Source organism: Anomaloglossus baeobatrachus, chromosome 7 (genome assembly GCF_048569485.1).
Source record: "Anomaloglossus baeobatrachus isolate aAnoBae1 chromosome 7, aAnoBae1.hap1, whole genome shotgun sequence".
NCBI lineage: Eukaryota > Metazoa > Chordata > Amphibia > Anura > Aromobatidae > Anomaloglossus > Anomaloglossus baeobatrachus.
The window spans coordinates 62307289-62316356 of record NC_134359.1 but is presented as its reverse complement, the minus strand read 5'-3'; the positions used below and the strand labels follow the sequence as shown (position 1 = coordinate 62316356).

At 47.5% G+C, this 9068-nt stretch overlaps 1 protein-coding gene across 2 annotated transcripts in view; it reads left to right on the top strand.

The window, feature by feature from the left end:
* Window positions 1-2836: 2836 nt before the first annotated feature.
* Window positions 2837-9068, top strand: part of GPR155 (G protein-coupled receptor 155) — an 88408-nt gene continuing 82176 nt past the window's right edge. For both annotated transcript variants that reach the window (XM_075317355.1, XM_075317356.1), the window contains exon 1: window positions 2837-2970. The gene's annotated coding sequence lies outside the window, so the exon portion shown is untranslated. The remainder of the gene's footprint in view (window positions 2971-9068) is intronic.

The following is a 9068-nucleotide window of genomic DNA, read 5'->3' as shown; positions in this document are numbered from 1 at the left end:
TGTGCTAAAAAAAAAAAAAGAAATGAAGGGCAGAAATCGTTCTCTCTATGCTGCATATGGAAGCATTATAGCAGCTCGTTTCCACCCACCAGCTCAGAGTCAATTGCAAATTACAGGTAGAAACTGCAAAGGGGAAAAACTAGTGAAAATATAGGATCCAATGGCCATAAATTGTATTATTCCCTATGTACACCCATAGGACAGTATATTCAGGAAACATTACTTGAAAATACAATTACCCTTTAATTTTCCAGGCCCTGTGCAGTTTCATTGTGTGCCTGTTATAATACTGGACATGGATCTCATTGCGGAGTATAACGATTGTCATATGTGCAGCCTGATATTGAGAATAGGGATATCGATAAATACATATATTGGAAACATAGTCATGATCTGTTAAGACTTGCACCTTGTTCTAATCAGTCATACCATTATCCTTTAGGTACAGATTTTCCTTTTTTTCAACCTTTTTGGATGACCCAACCGTTACAGGTTTTTGGTTGGATTAGGATTATAGATGCACTCTCCAGAATTCATTCATTGTGGTTAGAAACTCACATATATATATATATATATATTTGTTAGCGCTGGCGCTATCACTATGTTCAAAAGGAATCGCTATTATAGGATGTACTGCATATAACCATTTGTCTGAAGTGTTAAGAATCAATAAAATGTATGATTATTTCTAGTAACCAAATTATACTTGCACCAACCTACGTTCATACATATTTTAGTCTGGATATTTATATTTTGATCTTGCTAGCAACATGTAAACTATTGTACGAAGATTGAAAAATAAAGGATACGTTCAATAAGGTCAACCCAATCTCCTTGAAATGTTCTTCCGCACCGAGGATACACGCACAATGTTCCTATACATCAGTGTTTCTCAACTCCAGTCCTCAAGACCCACCAACAGATCATGTTTTCAGGTTTTCCTCAATCAGGTTTCTAGGATTTCCTTAATGTTGCACAGGTGATGGAATTATTCCCTGTCTAATATTGAGGAAAACCTAAAAACTTGATCTGTTGGTGGGTCTTGAGGATTGGAGTTGAGAAACACTGCTATACATAGTAGATACTCTGAGTTATATTTGTCAAGCTACCACTAGGGGGCGCAGGGACTTAGGTAGGAAAAGAACTCCTGAGTGTGGTTAGACAGAAGCCCACTAGAGGTCGCTAACACAAGAGCAGGGATAGTCGATCATCAGGGTCTATGCTGGATGTTACGTCTGTACCGAGGAGAAAACAAGCCAAAGTCAAAGAACAGAGCCGAGGTCAGATACCGGGAGAGCAAGTAAGCACAGGGGAGGATGTGGGGAACACGGGATATGACAGGAGACCGGAGGACAGGCAGGTATGGAGGAAAGGATGGGTAGGAGGGACGGAGGTACGAATGGGCAGGAGGAACAGAGATCAGGTCAGGTCAGGCAAGAGGTACGGAAATCAGGTCGGGTAAGGGGAACGGAGGTCAGGACAAACAGTACCGGGTAGCAGGACAAGAACCAAAAGGCACACTACAATACTTTGATCTTCCCTGCTCGGGGAAGATCAAAGTGCGCCTGCGCAGGACCTCAATGCCCGCCTGTGTGAATTACATAGGACGCGTCATGCACCCAGGCTTCAGAAGGAGGACAAAGATGGCTGAAAGAGGAGGCACTGGTACCGGAGAACGGAGACACCCATCCGACCAGTCTGCACCGCACCGCACTGCCCCTTAGATAAGTATTATAAAGTGATTTTTACGTTCTACACAGCGGCCTCGGCTCTTATATACAGCATTCTAGAATACTGTATATAAGAGCCCACTGGTGGTGGCCGCAGCTTATAGTCGCCAAATCTGGTGACAGGTTCCCTTTAATGCTTCAGAATACAAGACATTTTGGACAATTGTAGCTTCAAACTATGTGGGAACCGTTTGGAGAAGGCTCGTTTCTGTTCCCCAGAGCACAAGGTCCATAAAGTCATAGTTGTGGAAGCTTAGTGTAAAAGAACAGGACCGACCGCACAGAGCCCGGACCTCAACCCCAGCCAAAACCTCTGGCAAGAACTAGACCGGAGATTGTGAGCCCTGCCTCTTCTCAACATAATGCGAAAATGCCCTCAGACCCTTCTTAAATCTCATAGAAATTTTTCCCATAAGTGTTGGGGTCTGCGCCCATGATCAGGATTAGCCGTGTATTGGACGTGGGTATTTTCACTGCATCCATAACGCTGCGTTGTAAAGTACAAGCATAGTGGATGCGATTTATAGAAATCTGCTTCTTTTTAACGCTGTGCAATCTGATCTGCGGTGTGGGTTTACTAACTGCAGCATGTCTGCAGACTTGTGAATCCTCACATTGTGCTTGGTGCGCACTGTATTTTCCCAATGGCGGAGTGGCGGTCACATGATCGCGTTATATGCACACTCCCCACCAGAATGCAACTTGACTGTTTCCGACCTCGTTCAATACTCTTGTATTGAAAACACCTGAAAGCGTCTGACCGGATTATGGCAGGGACAGTACATATGGAGTATTCACGGTCACGTGACCACTGCTCTATCACTGGAGAATCCTGACAGCGTGCACCGAGCACAATGTGAAGATTCACAAGGCTACAGTCACAGAGAGAAGCTGCAGATTTGGTTTACAACCGCTTTATGAAGCAGCTCAGGCATGCAGCGCAGGGTATATGGCACAGAGCTGTATTAGCACAGCGCACACGTGACCCGTGGAGCCCCCGCACACGGAGACATCCGGCCTCATTGTGGTGGACGTTTCATACCCAAACACTCAAGAAAACACTGAACGCACTGGTCCCGGCTCCGCCCACACGTGTGACTGATCACGTGGCCGTGACGTCACGGCAGGTCCTCTCGCCCTATCACTGCGCGCCTCCTCCGTGGCCTCTGCCTTGTAGCGGAGTGTGAGGCGGTATGGAGCAGGTGGCGGAGCCTCCGTGGTGAGCGCCAACCCGCAGCAGGTGAGCGGGGCGGCCACAGCGCTGGGGGTGCGGTGCAGTGTGTGAGTGCGGCCTCCTGATGGGGCGGGTGTGTATGCGGCGGTCAGTGCTGTCCAGGTGTGAGCGCGCTGCGTGCGCCCTCTCCATGGTTACTGCGGTTTAACCCCTTCAGGACGCTGCCATTTTTCCTCTGCTTCTTCGAAGAGCCAGAACTTTTTTCTATCATTTTTGGGTCCACGTCTCCCCATTTATTGCAGTTGTGGATGACCCCATGTTACCATGCAGGGGGGAAAAATGCCAAAAGGTGAAAACGCGGTCCTGGCATTTGCATTTTTTATTATTTATTTTAATTTATGACTTTTATCATGCAGGAAAAATGTCGCGGTCGTGGAATTCTCCGGGTTGCTGCGATCGCGGCGGTACCAGACTACTATAGCATTTACTATGTATGATAAATTGTTTAAAAAAATATTTTCTGTCAGTTTTTTTTTTTCCGTGATAATAATAATTTTATTCATTTATATAGCGCTATTAATTCCACAGCGCTTTACATACATTGGCAGCACTGTCCCCATTGGGGCTCACTATCTAGAATCCCTATCTTTTGGAGTGTGGGAGGAATCCCATGCGAACACGGGGAGAACATACAATCTCCTCACAGATGGTGTCCTTGGTGGGATTTGAACCCAGGACCCCAGCGCTGTAAGGCTAGGTTCGCACACTGCGTCTTTTTGACGCTGCTTTTTTGTGCGTTTTTGGCCGCTAAAAACGCACAAACGCACCTGCGTCGAAAAAACGCATAAAAAAAGCATGCGTTTTTGCCGCGATTTGGTGCGTTTTTGGCTGCGTTTTGCTGCGTTTTTGATATCTGCGTTTTGCTGCGTTTTTCCAATGCATTGCATGGGGGGAAAACGCAGGAAAGAACTGACATGTCCATTTTTTTTTTTTTAACTCAAAAACGCAGGTAAAAAAAACAGATGTGTGCGGACAGCAAAAATGAAAACTCATAGACTTTGCTGGGGAAACAAAGTCCTGCAGTTTTGAGGCCAAAAACGCACCCGAAAAACGCGCAAAAACGCCGCGAAAAACGCACTGTGCGCACATAGCCTTAGACTGCAGTGCTAACCACTGAGCCACTGTGCCGCCTATACGATCCGTCACTTTGGTAGATTTCTGCGGATGAGGCTGTGTGTTCCGTGTGCACACTGTCAGGATCCACAGCAGGAGGAAACTGTGTGCGGAAACAGATGCCAGTGCACATCTATGGGGACTTCTCCCAATCAGTGTGAAAGAAGCGACATGTGAAAGTCTCAGGCTGTGTACACACGCTGCAGTTTTGAAATCTGCAAGGATATCTTGATGCCAGCAAAGTATGAGAATCCTGAAGTGTTGTGCACACGTACAGGATATTTCCCTTGCAGAAAAAATCTGCAGCGCGTCCAATCTTTCTTCGCAGTTCCTGGCATTTTCACCATTGAAAGCAATGAAGAAAACTTCTAAAAATCCACAGCAAAAGACATGTTTTTGCCGCAGTGTTTTTCCTGCCAGGAGATGCAGCTTTGGTTGCAGAATGTGTGCACGTAGATCTGTTGAAAATCTGCAAGGAGGCAGAAGGAAATCCTTCAGGTTTTGTGACATAACTGCGATGTGGAAAAAAAGACAGAAATGCAGCGTGTGCACAAGCCCTTAGGTCTTGTATTTTGCATCACAGTCTGTAGTTTTCAGGCTGCATGCCCACGATCAGTGTGTGCAGCATTTTGGATGTAGCGTGCTTTAGCGGTGTCCAAAACGCTGCGTTGTACAGTACAAGTATGATGCCCTGGACACCCCAGGGGTCACAGGTCATTACACGCACCACATACACCCCCCACCCCAGTAAGGTACCAACTAGTGATGGGCAGTCCGGCTCTTTTTGGCGATCCGGTTCCTATGGCTCCGTTCACCACAAAGAGCCGGATCTTTCAGCTCATTCTCGGCTCCTTATTAAATGTGTTCACCCCAGGTGAACACATATTTAAGATTATAGTGATGCTGTCAAAGCCCCGCCCACTTACAAGCAACCAATTAGATTGTTGAGTAGGCGGAGTTTAGCCACGGGTGGGCGGGGTTTGACAGCGAAAAGAGCCGTTTAAATATTTTTAGTGGCTCACACTAGTGATCCGGCTCTTGTCGTTCACAGCAGGGAGCCGGATCTTTGTGTCGGATCGTTCGCGACTGACACATCACTAGTACCAACAGTCAACCAAAAGACCTGATTGCCTCCCTCAGAGTCAGACAGGCACACCAGGTGGGCGGAGTCAGGTGGATAGACACGCCCTCCGAGGAGTCTGCTGGCCTGAGGCATTAAAAGACAAACAGTGAAGTTTAGAAATTTCAAGTGCAGAGTTTGGAGAGAGAGGAGCTCAGTTCTGCTTGGGTTGGAGCCTAGGACCCCAGATCAGTCAGGCAGGCAGACAGTAGTGGCCAACCAAAAACCTATATAACAATGAAAAACAGCATAAAAACAACCTCTACTCAAAATATTGTGTTTTGCAAAGTGTGCACAGTACCAACATTCCAAACTGTACTATTGAAAAATGAGATTTTTGGCAAAAAATTGCAATTTTTCGAGCTACCTCGCCACGTCACGGCAAATCTCTTGAGGCACAATAAACAATAAAGAAATGAAGTGCACTGCAATATGGGGACCAACCTATATAACAATGAAAAACAGCATAAAAACAATTTCTTTATTTTTCCATCTGTCTTGATTTTTGGCGATTGGTGGCTGTTCACACTTTGCCATCCAGCCTTGTCCACAGGCTATATATTCTAAGCAGCATGTGCTTGGGCCTATCCCGCCCACAACCATGAATTAGTCATGGAGACGAGACTGAAAAGCACCAGGTACGTGCTGTGCAGTCCTATTTTTGCATATGTGGGGCCGCATGGCACACTTTAAATAAAAATATTGTAGTGTAGGACTGCCTCAAGAGATTTGCCGTGACGTGGCGAGGTAGCTCGAAAAATTGCAATTTTTTTGCCAAAAATCTCATTTTTCAATAGTACAGTTTGGAATGTTGGTACTGTGCACACTTTGCAAAACACAATATTTTGAGTAGAGGTTGTTTTTAGACAGTAGTGGCCGCCTGCAGGAGACCGGGAATACGACCAGCGGAACCGTAAGGGACCGGGACAGGGTAGTGGCCCGCCGGAACCGAACTGGGGAGCTAACTGGATACCGGAGCACCAGGCAGGGTACTCAGACCCCGAACTAGGCTATAAGCCACCACCATAGTCAAATCAACTGATTGCGGTCTGGACCTCAGGGGTTCATTCCCACCTAAGTCACGATTGAAGGCAACAGCCCAACCCGTCCGGATAGGAGCTACCGCCAGAGATCCAAGGGCCAGCGCCTGCGGGCAAACGGGCTCCTACGACACACATACGCCGGGGAGCGGGCTACCCGTGCCCAGGCACGGTAGCCAAGATCACATACAGGTGCAGGAGAAAGGTTGGTAATGTCCGCCTATCTGGAGAAACTGCAGCCGGCTGCGGGCCCCGTTCGTCACCCCGTTTGGTTTACCAGTGACTGTGTGGTTTAATCGTGAGTACACCAGTGCCATCAGGCACCGCAATACTGCCCCTGCACCCCGGCCCTTGCTACCGGGCCCCGGGACCAACATCCCCTACCCACGGAGGGGTCAACACCTAGCTGCGCCCCTACACCGCTCCCAGGATTCCCCGCACCTTTACCGCAGCGGTGGTGTCCACCATCACCACAACCCGTGGGTGGCGTCACAAACTTTACAACACAACCACCCCACAACCTCTGCGTGCACCGCCACTACACCCTTCCAGAGCGACGTGACCCCCGGGTCCGGAGGCGCTCGAGCCACCTACACACATGAGCCCGGACCAGAGCGGCTCGGCGGTTGCAGCCGAGGCTGCGGGGCGGTACACAAGCACAGTGGATGGGATTTCTAGAAATCCCGTGCCCACTGTGCTTGTTTTTTCCGCAGCACACACTGACCTCCAGTGCGTGTTTCCAGACCGCAGCATGTTAACTGTTTTTGCTGTGGATTCACATGCGTCCTCCATAGAGAGAACACAAGCGAGAGACCGCAGCGCACTGACCCCTGATAGTCGGTATAAGCAGCTGCGGTCTCCTGTAAAGAAGACGCGTGGCCCCGCAAATCAGGACCCGCTGCGTCCAGAACACAGTGAGTCCTGATCGCGGGTCCATTTTGGGGATTGATGTTTCGATTGCTGTTTATGCATTTTTTGTTGGGGGGGGGGTGGAGGTGAGACTGAAAAACACAATTCTGGCGTTAACTGTTTAGATTAGGTAGCTTCATATTTTAATTGAGCTTTCACAAATGCAAGTGATGCTGATTCTTCTCTTTGTGGTATTTTTCCTTCCTTCACTTTTGAATTTTTGAGCAGGGAATTATATAAAATATATATATATATATATATATATATATATATATAATATATATATATATGAGACAGTAATTTGTACTATATTCTGCATTAGTGAGGCAATCAAACAGCAGTTGCAAATAAGGCTATGTGCACACACTGCAGATTTGTTTCTCCAGTGGAAAAACGCACCTCTGGCAGAAAAACGCATGCATTTTGGGTGCGTTTTTGTCCCTGCGTTTTGTAAACGTTAACAAAACAAACGGGGAAATGCAGGGACCTGCAGAAAAAAAGTAACATGCTGCTCCTGGGCTGCATTCTGTGAAGGTGCACCTTGTGCCCTGACTCCCCCTGCAGACCCCAGAAATACACTTTATAAAATCTGACCGCCACGTATGCAAATGATTTGTTCTGGTCGGATGGGTGTGCGCTTTTTCGGCTTCTGTCCCCCCCCCCCCTCCCTCCGCCGCTGTTTACCGTCCTCCCTTGATGAATGACGTGGATGACGTCTCCGTCATCATCCATGTACTGGGCTGAATCTCGCGCCTGCGCAGTCATTCCCGGCTCATGCAGGTACACTTCGCTCTGCCCCATTGCGTGCAGAGCCGAAAATAGGTGCGTTTGCGCAAAACGATGCGCTCTCTGCGCAGGCGCAAGATTATGAGAGAGCTCACGCAAGCACACCTATGTTTTCAGCTCTGCCCACAATGGAGCAGAGCGATGTGCACCTGCGTGAGTCAGGAATGACTGCGTAGGAGCGCGATTTTCCCCAGTACGTGGATGATGACGGAGGCGTCATCATTGTCAATCATCAAAGAAGGATGGCAAACAACGTCAGGAGGGAGGAACAGGAGCAGAAAAAGGCCACGCCCATCCGACCAGAACAGGTCATTTGCATACGTGGCGGCTAATTTTATTAATGTATTTCTGGGGTCTGCAAGGGGAGTCAGGGAACAAGGTGCACCTTCATGAACTGGGGAGGTGACAAGTCCACTTTAAACCAATAAGCTGTGGTCTGATGTTTTCCTAGCTGGGGTGTATAATATTCAATGTGGCATTCGTCAGGCTCCTGATTTAAGTGTAAACGTGGACTATCTAATATTTTAACATATAGTTCATGTAAAGGGAATCTGTCACCAGGTTTTTGGTACACCCACAGAGAGCAGTATAACATACGGGATAGAGTCCCTTATTCCAACAGTGTGCCTCTTATTGGCCTGCTTGCTACAGTTTTGATAACATTTCTGTTTTATCTGCTACATTTCTACCAGTTCTCTGACTACTGAGCTCTGTATAACCCCGTCCACACTTCTGATTAACAGCTTTTTGTGTACGCTGTGCGTAGGCAGTAAACTGCCAATCAGTGTTGGGGGAGGGTTTATGAATAAGGAGTAAATGGCAGTAGGTTAATTAGTCCTCTAGTGATAATCTACTGTTGATAAAACTAACTTTATCAAAACTACAGAAAGCAGCTCAGCAAGTGATACATTGTTGGAATCAGGGTCTCTGTCTCTGCATTATGCTGCTCTCAGATGGGGTGGAAAAACCTGGTATCAAATTCCCCTTAATAAATTGCCGTAAGCTGTAGATACCGGCATGATACTCCACACCGGGCCACTTTGCATGAAAGCTTACCCCTAATCTTATAATATCCGTCCGGTCTCACACGACTATTGTTACCATTGGCATGTGATGCTCTCTGTTCTTCCCTTGTG